This window comes from Giraffa tippelskirchi, chromosome X (genome assembly GCF_054371585.1).
Source record: "Giraffa tippelskirchi isolate mGirTip1 chromosome X, T2T-mGirTip1v1.2.pri, whole genome shotgun sequence".
Taxonomy (NCBI): domain Eukaryota; kingdom Metazoa; phylum Chordata; class Mammalia; order Artiodactyla; family Giraffidae; genus Giraffa; species Giraffa tippelskirchi.
The window spans coordinates 82,616,282-82,632,572 of record NC_137289.1 but is presented as its reverse complement, the minus strand read 5'-3'; the positions used below and the strand labels follow the sequence as shown (position 1 = coordinate 82,632,572).

At 36.5% G+C, this 16,291-nt stretch overlaps 1 protein-coding gene across 9 annotated transcripts in view; it reads left to right on the top strand.

Annotated features, from left to right (window-relative positions):
• Positions 1 to 16,291, top strand: part of ATP7A (ATPase copper transporting alpha) — a 149,007-nt gene that overhangs the window by 60,861 nt on the left and 71,855 nt on the right. Inside the window, exon 2 of one of the 9 annotated variants that reach the window (XM_081563558.1) lies at positions 14,719 to 14,800. The exons of the other annotated variants lie outside the window; for them this stretch is intronic. The gene's annotated coding sequence lies outside the window, so the exon portion shown is untranslated. The remainder of the gene's footprint in view (positions 1 to 14,718; positions 14,801 to 16,291) is intronic. 9 annotated transcript variants of the gene reach the window in all.

Genomic DNA, 16,291 nt, shown 5'->3' with positions numbered 1-16,291 from the left:
TTGTAGGGAATTCCCTGGTAGTCCAGGTTAAGAATCTGCATTCCAGTGCAGAGGACACAGGCTTGATGCCTGGTTGGGGAACTAAGATCCCACATGTCATGGGGCAGTTAAGCCCATGTGCCACAACTACAGAGCCCATGCACTCTGGAACCCACACACCACAACTAGAGAGAAGTCTGAGTGCCACAAGGGAGAGCCCACATGCTGCAGCTAAGACCTGATGCAGCCAAAAATAAATAAATAGATATTTTAAAAAAATAAAGTATATATTGTAACCAGTTCTTGCCATGAAATCAGAATGTAGGAGAAATTGTTAAGAAATAGTATAAGAATACATTGTAAATGAAATAAAATAACAATGAAATAGCTGATAATGAAAGATTATGGCTTTCCATCTACTTCATAATTTAGTGTTAATTCACTAATTCCTTTTTAAAAAGCATTTATTTGTTTATTTGGCTTTACCTGGTCTTAGTTTCACTACTTAAGATCTTCGGTCTTCGTTGCAGCATGCAGGATTTTTGGTTGTGACATGTGAACTCTTCATTGTGGCATGTCGAATCGACTTCCCTGACCAGGGATCAACCCCAGACCTCCTGCATTGGAGGTGTGGAGTACTAGACCATTAGAGAAGTCCCTAATTCACAAATCCTTTTTTTTCCACTAATTCTTTATTGAAATTTCAGAGATGTAATGAAACGTGTTACCACTTCTCACCCATTATTTTTTTTAAAAAAAGCAGAAAATAACAACAGGTGTTGGCAAGGATGTAGAGAAATTGAAACTCCTGTGTTGGTAGAAATGAAAAATGGTAGTCACTGTGGAAAACATTATGGTGATTCCTTAAAAAATTAATTGTGGAATTACCAAATGATCCAGCAATTTCAAATCTGAGTATATAGCCAAAAGAATTAAAATAAACGAATTGAACAGATATTTGTATAATAGGGGTTATAGCAGCATTATTCACAATAGCACACAAGTAGAAACAACGCAAAGGTCTATTAGAATACAGGTCCCCAACCTCTGGTTCGTGGACCAGTACCTCCTGTCATATCAGCAACAGAATTAGATTAGAAATAAAGTGCACAGTAAATGTAATGCACTAAAATCATCCCCAAACCATTCCCTGCCCCATGGTCTGTGGAAAAATTGTCTTTCATGAAACCTGTCCTTGGTGCCAAAAAGGTTGCTGCTGCTGCTGCTAAGTTGCTCAGTCGTGTCTGACTCTTCATGACCCCATGGACTGCAGCCTACCAGGCTCCTCCATCCATAGGATTTTCCAGGCAAGAGTACTGGAGTGGGTTGCCATTGCCTTCTCCGGCCAAAAAGGTTGGGGACTGCTGTATTAGAAGTCGAGTGGATAAACAAAATATAGTATACACATACAGTGCAATATTATTCAGCCTTAAAAAGGAATAACATTCTGACATGTGATACAACATGGATAAACCTTTAACATATGATGCCAAATGAAATACAGCAGATAAAAAAGGACAAATGATTCTACTTATATGAGGAAACCAGAGTAGTCAAATTAATAGAGTCAGAAAGTAGACTTGGGGTAGGTAGAGGGGATGTGGGTAATTAGTGTTTACAGTTTCAGTTTACAAACATGAGCAAGTTCTGCAGATGGATGATGGTGATGGTTGCACAAGAGTGTGAATGTACTTAATGCCACTGAACTGTATACTTAAAAATGGTTAAAATGGCCCTGACTCATACCTGGCTCCAGCCCTCTAATTCTAAAGGAATTTGAAAAAGAAGAAGAAACAAAGCCAAAAAGTCAGCAGAAGGAAGCAAATAATAAAGATAATAGTGGAAATAAATAAAAACCAAAGAAACAACAGGCAAGACCTGTGCAACCATATTCCCTAACTTCAGAGAATATTACAAAGCTACAGTAATCAAAACCAGCATGGTACTGGCACAAAAAGACACAGATCAATGGAACAGAATAGAGAGCCCAGAAATAAATCCACAGTTATGTTGTGAGTTAATCTATGACAAAGGAGGCAAGAATATACAGTGGGGAAAAATAGTGTCTTCAGTAAGTGGTATTAGGAAAGTTTGACAGCTACATAAAAAGAATGAAACTTGAACATTTCCTCGCCTCATATTCAAAAATAAGCTCAAAATGGATTAAAGACCTAAATGTAAGATCTGAAACCATTGTTGTTCAGTCGCTCAGTCGTGTCCAACTGTTTGCAACGCCATGACCTGCAGCATGCCAGATTTCCCTGTCCTTCACCATCTCCAGGAGTTTGCTCAAACTCATATCTAATGAGTCGATGATGCCATTCAACCATCTGTCGTCCCCTTCTCCTCTGGCCTCCAATCTTTCCCAGCATCAGAGTCTTTTCCAGTGAGTTGGCTCTTTGCATCAGGTGGCCAAAGTACTGGAGCTTCAGCTTCAGCAATCAGTCCTTCCAATGAACATTCAGGGTTGATTTCCTTTAGGATTGACTGGTTTCATCTCCTTGCTGTCCAAGGGACTCTCAAAAATCTTCTCCAGCACCACAGTTCGAAGGCATCAATTCTTCAGTGCTCAGCCTTTTTTATTATCCAGCTTTCATATCTGTACATGACTACTGGAAAAACCATAGCTTTGACTATACAGCTACCCACTCCAGTATTCTGGCCTAGAGAATTCCATGGACTGTATAGTCCACGGGGTTGCAAAGTGTCGGACATAGTTGAGCAACTTTCACTTTGACTATATGGACCTTTGTAGGCAAAGTAATATCCCTGTTTCAATATGCTGTCTAGTTTGCCATTGCTTTTCCAAGGAGCAAGCGTCTTTTAATTTCATGGCTGTAGTCATCATTCACAGTGACTTTGGAGCCCAAGAAAAGAAAGTCTGTCACTGTTTCTATTTATTCCACATCTATTTGCCATGAAGTGATGGGACCAGATGCCATGATCTTCGTTTCTTCAGTGTTGAGTTTTAAGCCAGCTTTTTCACTCTCCTTTTTCAGCTTCATCAAGAGGTTCCATAATTCCTCTTTGCTTTTTGCCATAAGGGTGGTGTCATCTGAAACCATAGAACTCTTAAAACATAGGCAGCATGCTCTTTGACATTGGTCTTATGAATGGTTTTTGCATCTGTCTTCTCAGACAAGAGAAACAAAAGCAGGCATTTAAACATGAGAGTTAATCAAACTTAAAAACTTTTGCACAGCAAAGGAAGCCATCAACAAAATGAAGAGACAACCTTGAATGGGAGAAGACATTTGCAAACAATATGTCTGATAAGGAGTTAAATCCAAAATATATAAGGAACTCATACAACTCAATATTAAAAAACAGTTTGATTAAAAAATGGGCAGAGGACCTGAATAGGCATTTCTTCCCAAACAACACATGCAGATGGCCAACAGATGTATGAAAAGATGCTGAATATCACTAACCATCACGGAAATCAAAACCACAAGAAATATCACCTCACACCTGTCATAATGGCTATCATCAAAAAGACAAGAAATAAATATTGGCGAGGATGTGGAGAAAAGGGGGCCTTCATACACTGCTGGTGGGCCTGTAACTTGGTACAACCACTATAGAAAGCAATATAAAAGTTCCTTAAAATATAGAACTACCATGTGATCCAGCAGTGCTGCTTCAAGGTATTTATCCAAAGAAAATGAAAATACCAATAATAATGATAATAATAATAAATATATATATATACACACACACACACACACACACACATGCACCTCAGTGTTCTTTGCAGCTTTATTTGCAGTTAGTGAAGATATTGAAGCAACCTAAGTGGCCATCAGCAGATGAATGGATACTGAAGATGTGGTGTGTATATATGTGTGTGTGTGTGTGTGTGTGTGTGTATATATATACATATACACACACATACACACAATGGAATATTTCTCAGCCATTGAAAAATGAAATTTTGCCATTTGTGACAACATGGATGGACCTGGAGTGTATTATGCTTAGTGAAATAACTCAGAGAGAAAGACAGATATTTTATATTTTAACTTATATTTGGAATCCAAAAAATAAAACACATGAACAAATAGAACAGAAAGAGATAACATAGGTACAGGGAACAAACTAATGTCTACCAGAGGGAGAAGTGTGGGAGGAGGGGCAAAAGAGCTGAAGGGGACTAAGAGGCACAGACTACTAGCTATAAAGTAAATAAGTTACGAAGATGTAATGTATAGCACAGGGAACATAATCAATATTTTATGATATTTTTATGGAATATATTCTATGAAAATATCAAATTACTATATTACCTGAAACTAATATATTATAAATCAACTATAATTTAAAATATAGTTACAACGATCAATTTTATGTATATTTTACCACACACACACAAACTTTTACGAAGTATCTGCCTTTATCAGGAAATAGTAATTTTGCTAAGCCCATAAATACTTCTAGAGGAAAAAGAAATGCCATATAAAACTATGTGAGGAAAATCATCTCTGGCTTCTACTGAGGATTCTGAATGGAAACAAAAAATAGCATAATGTATTGGACATAGCTATTGTAATAAACAATTGTAACATTTCATGTCTTTAGAGGACAAATGAGACATTCATGATGGGAAGAAAATTCTTTAAAGTCTCAATTTCAGTGATGTCCTTGTTAGGGATATACACTCTGAAACCTACCTTGTTATTCAACTATTTATAAAAGTTTTAGTCAAGGCTGAAAATGAAAACTATTAGGGCCCTTTAAAACAAAATGGAATCAGGTATTTTTTCCTCTTTGTTCTGTGGTATATTCTAGAGACTTTCTCACAGAAGTTGGAAATAACAATAGAAACTCCTAAACCATCCAGTAGTTTGTCAGTTGAAGAAAGGAACCCTAGTAACTATGTATATGTAGCCTGTTCATTTTGTAAAAACCTGAAACATATATTCATTCATTTCCCAATATTTATATTTAGGCCCAAGGCTTTTTGTTTGTATATGGGTCCTTTGAAATCCTCCTTTTCTTTCTAGTATAGCAACATCCATATTGTTTCATTCCAGGTTTCCAAATTTCCAGTTTCTAGTTTGCTTTCATGAAAGTAGAGAACAGAATTTTTAGACTTTGTGATCTCTCCCCCCCATTCTGTTAAAGTTGCTTCATATACAGCTATTTTGGCAGTTACTGTTCACCTTTATTGAATGTTTCTAAAGCATTCACCTTTGTTTTCATAGAAATAATAACTCTCTTTTATACTCACATTTCATCAGTTTACATAATATTTAATTAAATCACATTAAAGAAAGGTCAGTGCGCCTACACAGGCTTGGGAACAAACACAGTTGAAACTAAGCATATCAACACTGCTGGTGGGACAAGGAGTGCACTTAGGCATGCTGTGGGCATCTGAATATTTTAGTGATAGAATGGAGACTATCAATTAATCCACTGATGGTTGGTTAAGAGAACTTTTTCCAGAGTGAAAATTTGCATTTTCTTACTTAATGTATTCTGAACAATAATGTATTTTTCCCACCAGTAAATGGAGATCTACATCATTGTTTTTAATGGCCACATGGTATTTATTATACATGTATTATGATGAGTTTTTGCTGGCAAGCAACATAAAGCAGCTTGACTCACTTAACCAGACAAGGAATTAATTGGTAGGCTATTAAGACTGTTTATAGAGTCAACAGGAAAGATGATCAACCAGGCTTGGAAAAATGGGCAGAAGCCCAGGGAGGCTAAAACAGCCAAGGTCACGTTCCCCACCAACAGTCTGGTAGTCGTCTGCAGTGGCACTAGCTTTCTCAGGACTTCTGCCACCACCACTGCTGGCATCTTGACTGTGTTGCTGCTGCTGCAAATTCTTTTAAACTATCACTGTGTATTTGTGTCACTTTCTCAGAATTCAAAACCCTGGGCAGAAGCATCTGCCCAGTCAGATCTAGACTTATTTAGCAGCATCTCAGCTTCAAGGATGAAGGAAAAAGGAATATCTCCTCCAAACTTTTGGCTTCAGTAGTCAGGGCCCAGTCCTACTGCCTGTCACTAAGACTCTCACTCACAGGAGGGGATTTCCTTAACCTAGGGTGTGTGTTTGGATGCTGGGTAGCCAAAAATATGGCAACCATCTGAAAAGTGTGAATATACTAGAGTTTATTTAACCAGTGCCCCACTGTTAAAAAAATGTAGGTTGTTTCCTATTTTGCTGATTTAAGCTATGTGGTAATTGACACATTTTACTAATCCAGTAGGTAGAAAACATTGTATCTTAGATGTTTTAATTTATAACTTTAAATATAGTTTCATATGTTTATTGAAATTTTGGATTTCTTATGTTGTTTTTTCTTTTTTTAATTTTATTTTGAATTAGAGGATAATTACTTTACCAGATTGTGATGGTTTTTGCCATATATCAACATGAATCAGCCATAGGTATACATATGTCCCCTACCTCTTGAACCCCCCTGCCACCTCCCTCCCTGTCCCACCCCTCTAGGTTGTCACACAGCAACGACTTTGGATGCCCTGCATCACACAGCAAACTCCCACTGGCTATATGTTTTACATATGGTGTTGTATATGTTTTACATATGGTGTTGTATATGTTTCAATGCTATTCTCTCCAATCATCCCACCCTTTCCTTCCCCCACTGTGTGTAAAAGTCTGTTCTTTATGTCTGTGTCTCTTTTGCTGCCCTGCAAGTAGGATCATCAATACTGACTTTCTAGATTCCATATATATGCATTAATATACAATATTTGTCTTCCTCTTTCTGACTTAATTCCCTCTGTATAATAGGCCCTAGGTTCATCCACCTCATTAGAACTGACTCAGATGCATGCCTTTTTATGTCTGAGTCATATTCCATTGTGTATATGTACCAAAGCTGCTTTATCCATTTATCTGTTGATGGACATCTAGATTGCTTCCATGTCCTAGCTATGCTTCAATGAACATTGAGGTACGTGTGTCTTTTTCAATTATGGTTTCCTGAGGGTATATGCTCAGTGGTGGGTTTACTGGGTCATGTGGTATTTTTATTCCTAGTTTTTTAAGGAATCTCCATACTGTTTGTCCATAAAGGCTGTATCAGTTTGCATTACCACCAACAGTGTAAGAAGGTTCCCTTTTCTCCACACCCTCTCCAGCATTTATTGTTTGTAGACTTTTTGATGATAGCCATTCTAACCTGTGTGAGATGATATCTCATTGTAGTTTAGATTTGAATTTCTCTAATATTGAGCAGTGTTGAGCATCTTTTCATGTGTTTATTAGCTATCAGTATGTCTTCTTTGGAGAAATGTCTGTTTAGGTCTTCTTCCCACGTTTTTGACTGGGTTGTTTGTTTTTCTGGTATTGAGTTGCATGAGCTGCTTGTATATTTTGAAGATTAATTCTTAGTCAGTTGTTTCTTTTGCTATTATTTTCTCCTATTCTGAGGGTTGTCTTTTCACCTTGCCCATAGTTTCCTTAGTTGTGAAAAAGCTTTTTAGTTTAATTAGGATCCATTTGTTTATTTTTGTTTTGATTTCCATTACTCTCAGAGGTGGGTCATAGAGGATCTCATATATGGAGGCTGGGGAGATATCCAAAGATCTGCAGAGGGTCCCCCTTGAGTCTTCAGTGGGGAACAAATCAATGCATTAATTCAGTGGTTTATGTCAGAGAGTGTTCTGCCTATGTTTTCCTCTAAGAGTTTTATAATTTCTGGTCTTACGTTTAGAAATCAAAGACCACACATACAGATGGACAGATATACCATGTTCTTGGATTGGAAGAATCAATATAGTGAAAATGACTATACTACCGAAGGCAATCTATAGAGTCAGTGCAATCCCTATCAAACTACCAATGGTATTCTTCACAGAACTAGAACAAATAATTTCACAATTTGTATCGAAACACCAAAGACCCTGAATCGCCAAAGCAGTCTTGGTAAAGAAGAATGGAACTGGAGGAATCAACTTTCCTAACTTTAGACTATACTACAAAGCCACAGTCATCAAGACAGTATGGTACTGGCATAAAAACAGAAATATAGTCCAATGGAACAAGATAAACAACATAGAAATAAATCCACTTACCTTTGGGCATCTTATCTTTGACAAAGGAGGCAAAAATATACAATGAAGAAAAGACAATCTTTCAACAAGTGGTACTGGCAAAACTGGTTAACTACATATAATGAAATTAGAACACTTCCTAACACCATACACAAAAATAAAGTCAAAATGGATTAAAGACCTCAACATAAGACCAGAAACTATAAAACTCTTATATTGTTAATTGCCTGATGTATATTACATATATGGGCTTTTTTGAAATATAATTTACATGTCATAAAATTCAGTATAATTTTATATGTGTAATTCTGGGGTTTTTAGTGTATTCGCAGACTTGTGCAACCATTACTACTACCTAATTCCAAAACATCACCCCAGAAAGAAACTCCATGCATATATATTTTTGTAATTTGCTTACATGGATATTTTTTCTTTTATTTTTAAAAACTTTTTAAAAATTATTTTTTTAATGGAAGTATAATTGCTTTATAGAATTGTGTTGGTTTCTGCCAAACATCAACATGGATCAGCACATGGGTGTTTTTTTTGCCACATGACATTTTTAAAATTCATAAAAGTTAAATTTAAAAATCTTTTCTATTTCTGCTTTTGGCTTAGGCCTAGAAAGGCCTTCCCACCCCAGGTTTTGTTGTTGCTGTTGTTATTAATTATTATCCACTTTTTTATAGTATTAATTTTTTTTTACAGTTTAGTCTTTAATTCATTTAGAATTGATTTTGGAATAATATGGAGTCTAAACATGTTTACCTCACATGGTTAGCATGTTATAGCAACACCACTTATTTCTCCATTAATTTGAGTATTTCCCTTATTATATACTAAATTCTTATATATACACACATGTCTGTTTCTGGTACTTTCTGTTCTGTTACCAAGAATCTGTCTGTTCTGACATTAGTAATATTGTACACATGAAACTTATATAATGTTATAAACCAATCTAAAAAATAAAACCTCTAAAAACATTTTAATGTGTGGTAGGGTAATTAGCATTTTATCCTTTGTAGTGATGGTTTTTATAAAATTAATGACATACTTGAAAAGTTTGTCAAACTGAATTATCATTTTCAACCTCATCAAACCTTTATCATTTATTTTATGATTTATTTTTTCTTAATCAGTTATAGAAAATATAAAATAAGTGCTTTTTCAACTTACTGTATATAGTGTTTAAGTACTGTCAGTTGTTTTTCTTTTTCATAGGTATTTAATGTTATTTCATCAGTGGTTTGGGGCACAGTTTTGTCTTAGAACTAACATTAGAAGATGGATTTTTCCTTGCAAAAAGAGCTATAGCATTACAAGTGGACCATGACTTACCTACAGATATATGTCTGACACGCTTGAAACAGGTGATTGTTTTCATGGGGGAAAAAAGCATTCCAGCTACTAAATAATCTTAGAATCTAAGGTAGATTACTGCGCCAAGACCATATTTAACCCATAATACGATTGAAAAGTAGTTGACACATTTCGATGTCAAATTGTTGAAAACTATTTGCCTCTACTTTTTCTGGGATAAAAATGGCGTTGTCTGAGGCAAGAAAAGTTTCACCCAAAAACATTTTCCTCTAGTCTATTATTGACAAGGCAGCAAATATTCAGTTCCTGCTAGAAAGGCAGATAGTAACTTGAGGTCTGTATCTCAGTTTCTGAGTAACTTGTCCCCTCACCTGTGTTCATTGCAGGGTAACTATTTTTTCAAGCATTTTCCTCAACTCCCATCCTTGGCTGGTTTTCTTTTATGCCTTTTGCAGATGTTACCCTATTAAGTTAATTCCTTTGAGGCTATTGTTAGCTCTAGACTCTAGCTTGAATTGGCTGTATGAGCATAGGTAAGTCTGAGTATACTCAGTGAAGCTATGAGCCATGTTGTGCAGGGCCACCCAAGATGGACATGTCATAGTGGAGAGTTCTGACAAAATATGATCCACCGGAGGAGGGGATAGCACTTGAGAGTTGCTTGGACTGCAAGGAGATGAAACCAGTCAATCCTAAAGGAAATCAACCCTGAATATTCATTGGAAGGACTGATGCTGAAGCTCCATTACTTCAGCCACCTGATGTGAAGAGCCTCCTCATTGGAAAAGACACTGATGCTGGGAAAGATTGACAGCAGGAGGAGAAGGGGGAGACAGAGGATGAGATGGTTGGATGGCATCATCGATTCAATGATCACGAGTTTGAGCAAACTCCAGGAGATAGTGAAGGACAGGGAAGCCTGGCATGCTGTAGTCCATGAGGTTGCAAAGAGTCAGACACAACTTATTGACTGAACAACAACAACAAAGTCTGAGTATTAGCTTCCTAAAAAGGAGGCTACTACTTTATTTATATTGCAGGATTGTTGTGAAATTATGTATATGAAAGTTTTGTCAACTATGCAATGCTATAGGACTCTGAAATATCTGTAGTTATCAAAAGGATAACGCTTTTTTAAGAGGTGGTGATTTGTCTAGGAGTCACAAAAATAGCCAGCAGAGCACATTGCCTTTTCCTAATTTGAATGTTTTGATCTTTTTTGACCTTAACTAATATTTCTGAAGTCCTGACTCCTAATCTTTTGTGCATGTGTGCTAAGTTGCTTTAGTTGTGTCCAATTCTTTGTGACCTTATGGACTGTAGCATGCCAGGCTCCTCTGTCCATGGGATTCTCCAGGCAGAATACTGGAGTGGGTTGCCATTTCCTTCTCCAGGGGATCTTCCTGACCCAGGCATCGAACCCACGTCTCTTACATCTCCTACATTGGCAGGCAGGTTCTTCATCAGTAGCATCAATTTTGGGAATCGTCAATTGAGTAGAACAACTATGTTTTGAAACATACATTTGTCTACTCCACCTGTTTCATCTGGAATCTTAGTCTCCTGTTTGTATAATGACAATTGTCTGATGAAAGAGATTAGACACTCAGTATTTTGAAAACAAGTTAAGGAGTAAGATGTGTTCATTTTAAATGTTCATGCAGTTTAAACAAGATGTGTTATATAAAATAATAAAGAAGCCAATACTTTCTCCCTTTTGTTTTCAATTTAGAGGTAGTAGATTTTAAATAAAAGCAAATAGGATAAAACTAAATTAAACATTTGCTTTAGAAATATATACTCTGGAGACAGCTAGTTCAATGTTGTTTGTATAGCTAAAATTATCAGTTTGCTTAACAAAATAGGGGTATTTTTTATAGCCCTGGTGTAATAGACTGGGTAATTTTTGTCTGTTTATATGTTTCAGTTTATTATTAGTCTCACTTATTGAATTATTTCTATTTTGGTAACTTTTCTCTTAATTGCTGCACATTCCCTATATTTTTTCTTTTTTATTTCCCCCTGAAGTGGGCTGTGTTTTTTAAAGAATCTTTCTTCCTCCATCTTTATTGAGGTATAATTGACAAATAGAAACTATTTATATTTAAGTTGTACAATGGGATGCTTGGCACCCCACTCTAGTACTCTTGCCTGGAAAATCCCATGGATGGAGGAGCTTGGTAGGCTGCACAGTCCATGGGGTCGCTGAGAGTCAGACACGACTGAGCGACTTCACTTTCACTTTTCACTTTCATGCATTGGAGAAGGAAATGGCAACCCACTCCAGTGTTCTTGCCTGGAGAATCCCAGGGACGGGGGAGCCTAGTGGGCTTCTGTCTATGGGGTCGCACAGAGTCGGACATGACTGAAGCGACTTAGCAGCAGCAGCAGTATGATATGATTACTGCAATCAATCTCATTATCATATCCATCACCTCACAGTTACCATTTTTTGTTGTTGTTGAGAACAATTAAAATCTCTTTTTAACAAATTTCAAGTAAACAGTACAGTATTATTAACTGTAGTCATCATGGTGTGTATTGGATTTCCAGAGTTTATTCATCCTGCATCATTTCCCCAACTCCCCAGCTCCTGATAACCACAATTCTAATCTTTGCTTCTAAGACTCAGATGTTAGATTCCACATGTAAATGAGATCATGCAGTTTTTATCTTTCCATGTCTGGCTTAGTTTACTTCACATAATGTCCTCCCGGTTTATTCATTTATTTTCCTTTTAAAAATTCTTATAATGAAATAACTTAGACCTGCAAAGAATATAGGAAGCCCTATAACATATGTGTGTATCCTCTCCTTAGCCTAAGAAATTAAACATTACATATATAGTTGAAGTTTCCCTTTGTGCTCCAATTGCATCCCTTCCCCCCTCCCCAAACTTCTGAATTTGGAGTTTATTATTCCCATGCATATTTTAATATTTTAACTAACACTACTATATATGAATGTATACAAAACCAATATTTGGTATTATTTTACACTTTTAGGCTTTTGTATCCTGAAACTTTTTATTTCCTCAACTATGTTTATGAGATTTTTCCATGTTGCTACTTATAGCCCTAGTTTGCAGTTTCTCAGTCTCTGTTTTGTTGCCATTTGTTGCTATTTCTTTGTTATGAGGCCCTTTCTTGTCCTTTATAGGAAGTTTAGCAATATCCCAGTAGCACTTTCCCCTCCATTTCCCACCCCAGTTGTGATAACCAAAAATGTCTCCAGATATTGCCGATGTCCCTTTCATGGTGAAATCTCCTTTCTCCCAGTGAGAACCATTATTTTATTTCATTCATTTTAACTACTCTGTCATGCTTCATGATGTATATATCACCACTTATTTTTCCATTTTCCATTTGATAGACATTTAGATTATTTCTAAAGTTTTTTTTTCTGCAGTGAATATTTTTGTTCGGGTTTTCTTACACAGTGTGAGATTTTCTGTAGGGTGATAGGCTTAGGAGTGAAAATGTTGAGTTCTAATATATGCATATCTTTAACTCTACCAGATATTGCCAACCAGGTTCTGTAATAGTTGTACTAATTTACACTCTCACCAGCTGAATAAGGGAGATCCTGTTGCTCCACATTCTCATTAACACTTTGGTATTGTCAAATTTTGAAATTTTTGTCTACCTGATGGGTGTAAATGATATTCATTGTAGTTTTAATTTGCATTTTCTTGATTACTGTAGTGATCAAAAATTACCCAGGTGGAGCTGTATCCAAAAAAATTAAATTTACCATATAATTTATTAAGAATCCAGAAACCTTTCTCAAATTATGAGGACTCATTATTTTAGGTGGATTTAAAAATAATGTTTGAGCTTCTTTGATCAGCTTTAAGAAGTGGTTTTGAGCCATCAGACTTAATACATGTCATACTTATTTGTACTCAACTTCTACAGTTTCTGTTTCCAAACCAGAGATGATGATCTAGTCATAATACTTGTCTTCCTCTTAGAAAATGTTATTACTGATAGTGATTACCATCTGTGTTTAGGGAGTGGTTGAAAATACTTTAATAACTAGAAGTTGTTTCCCTCAATGTTGTTGGATGCTCTTTTTCTCAGTCACCTCATTACTAATAGCTGCATGACAGATTTGTTTCTTTGATATTGACATTGTATGCAATTATTTATACTCTTACTTTGTTTTCTGAGTCATTCTGCTAACTGCAGCGAGAGTTACAAAATATGTTCCTGACTTTGTATCTATTTTTGAGACATTTAAAATTCAAAAGATGGGCATAGCATATATTTACAAAATCAGTGAGTTGTGTGTTATATATTATGTATAAAAATGTATATACGATATATGAAAAAATAAAATAGTATGAAAGGGATGGAATTCCTCAGGTTTTGAGTGTAAGGCCCACTTTAAATGTAGTTTTGGAGAAAAATGCAGGTGAATTATGAAGGCAGGGGAAATATATGTTATTCATAGATGATTTGATATGCTTAAATTAGGATGTAGTGGGAAAAGTGGCTGTATTAATGTAATTTTCATTCATGCTCAGCATTTCGTTGCTCCCTAATACATATTTCCAGGACTTCCCTGTGGCTCAGACGATTAAGAACAGTATTATGGACTCTATGGGAGAGGGCGAGGGCAGGATGATATGGGAGAATGGCATTGAAGCATGTAAATTATCACATGTGAAACAAATCGCTGGTCCAGGTTCAATGCATGATGCAGGGTGCTCGGGGCTGGTGCATCGGGATGACCCGGAGGGATGGGATGGGGTGGGAGGTGGGAGGGGGGTTCTGGAAGGGGAACACATGTACACCCATGGTGGATTCATGTCAATGTATGGCAAAACTAGTACAATATATTGTAAAGTAAAAAAATAGAAAATAAACTAATTAAAAAAAACAGAATCTGCTTGCAATACAAGAGACTTGGGTTCGATCCCTGGATCAGGAGGACCCCTTGGAGAAGGAAATGGCTTGACACTCAAGTATTCTTGCCTGGAGAATCCCATGGACAGAGGAGCCTGGCGGGGAAAAGTCCACAGGGTCGCAAAGAGTCAGACACGACTGAGTCACCCACACACACACACACATTTCCAGGGTAGATAATCCAGTCACTTTCAAAAGTGCTTTGCTGCTTAACTAGTCTCTATCAGTTCCTCTTTGGCCTGGGACATAGCCCAAAATAAAACTGTATTTCAGTTTTACATTCCTATCTAACCATGTAAACTAGCCTACATATGCTGAGTATATTGTATTCCAAAAGTTTGTTACCAATATTGTTTTTTGAACTTGACAGTTTCTTATAAAACAATTTAGTCAGTTTTGATAATGTACCTGGATGAACCCTGAAAAGCTCTATTTTGACCCATAACATATCTGGGCCATATAGGTACTAAGTGTGAATGTTTTGACCTGGAGGCAGGCAGCCATGTGCTACAAGAGGAAGCGTATTCTTAAGGACAAGACTAACGGTAGGCAAAATTTTGATAAAATCTGTTTGTTTAGACATTATTCTACTTACCTTTTCATATATATTAGTGCTTCCCAGTGACCTCTCCCTAGTGGTAGCCCTAATGCCTTCATGCTTGCCTTAAGTACCCCACCTTGGACTTTTAATCTGGGCCTATGAATTCCCTACATCCCAAGAATTCTTTGTTCACAATTACCTGCCTTTCCTGTTCCATTTGGGCTTCTGTTCTATTGTAGTAATTGATCTTACCTAGTTTTTAGGAAATGTAATTTCAGCTGTCAGTGTCTTAAACTCTCAAAGAGGAGTTTGTATTTTAGAAAGAGGATACAATGTCTCAGACAGGTGACCTAGGTTCTTCAAAAAGTTACTTAGCAGGAAAGAGATATGGGAGAGAGGCTGTTTTAGATTAAATGAGACAAAAGAGATACATCCAAATGCAGAGTGTGAACCTTGTCTGGATCCTGATTTGGAAAAATATAAAAGCTGTAATGGATGTTCTTGGGATATTTGGGACAGTTTAAATAGAAAATTTGTATTAAAGGATGTACAGTGATTAATTTTCTTAGCTGTGATCATAGTATTGTGGTTTTGCGGCAGTCCTTAATTCTTTGGAAATGCATGCTGAAGTATTATGATCTCTAAAACTTAGATTAGAAAAAATAAAGCAAATACAGAAAAATGTTAGCAGTTTTTGAATTCATGCAGAGGATATACAGATAGATGTTCATTGTACTATTTCAGCTTTTATGCATAGTTGAAATTTTTCATAATAAAGATTTGGAAAACAGGAAAGCTATTCATTAATACAGTAATATTTAAATTGTAAATTTCATGCAATGGAGAATTCAGACAGCATGAAGAACTTCTTGAGCTGGAATAGCTAGTTCTAGCTCCTCTAAATTTCTACTGTTGTTGTTTAGTCGCTAAGTTGTGTACAACTCTTTTGTGACCTCATGGACTGTAACTCGCCAGGCTCCTCTGCCCATGGGCTTTCCCAGGCAAGAATACTGGAGTGGGTTGCCATTTCCTTCTTCAGGGCATCTTCCTGACCCAGGGATCAAACCCACGTCTCCCGCATTGGCAGGCGGGTTCTTTACCACTGAGCCACCAGGGAAGCCCTCATTTCTCTTACTTCTTCCCTATTCCACTTACCATTCATTCAAAGATTCAGAGTTTGTCCTGTTGACAGCAGCTGCTCAAGCTAGAGGAAGGAAGATGAAGTTTCTCAGGGTGATGACAGCTTATTTTTACATATAGATTATAAATCATAGATTACCAGAATGTGAATATCACTGGCAGTGTGGTTCATTAGAGATTGTTGCTTTTTTTACTTTGAATAAAGGCTGTTTCAAGTCATTAAAAACAAAAGTTAGATAATCTACATTCTTTTATATTGAATGAATATTATAATCTATGTAAAAATAGATAATTTAATACTAATTTCATAAGAAGAATTAGTGGACATTGCTGAATTGTTAAGTGTTGCATTTGG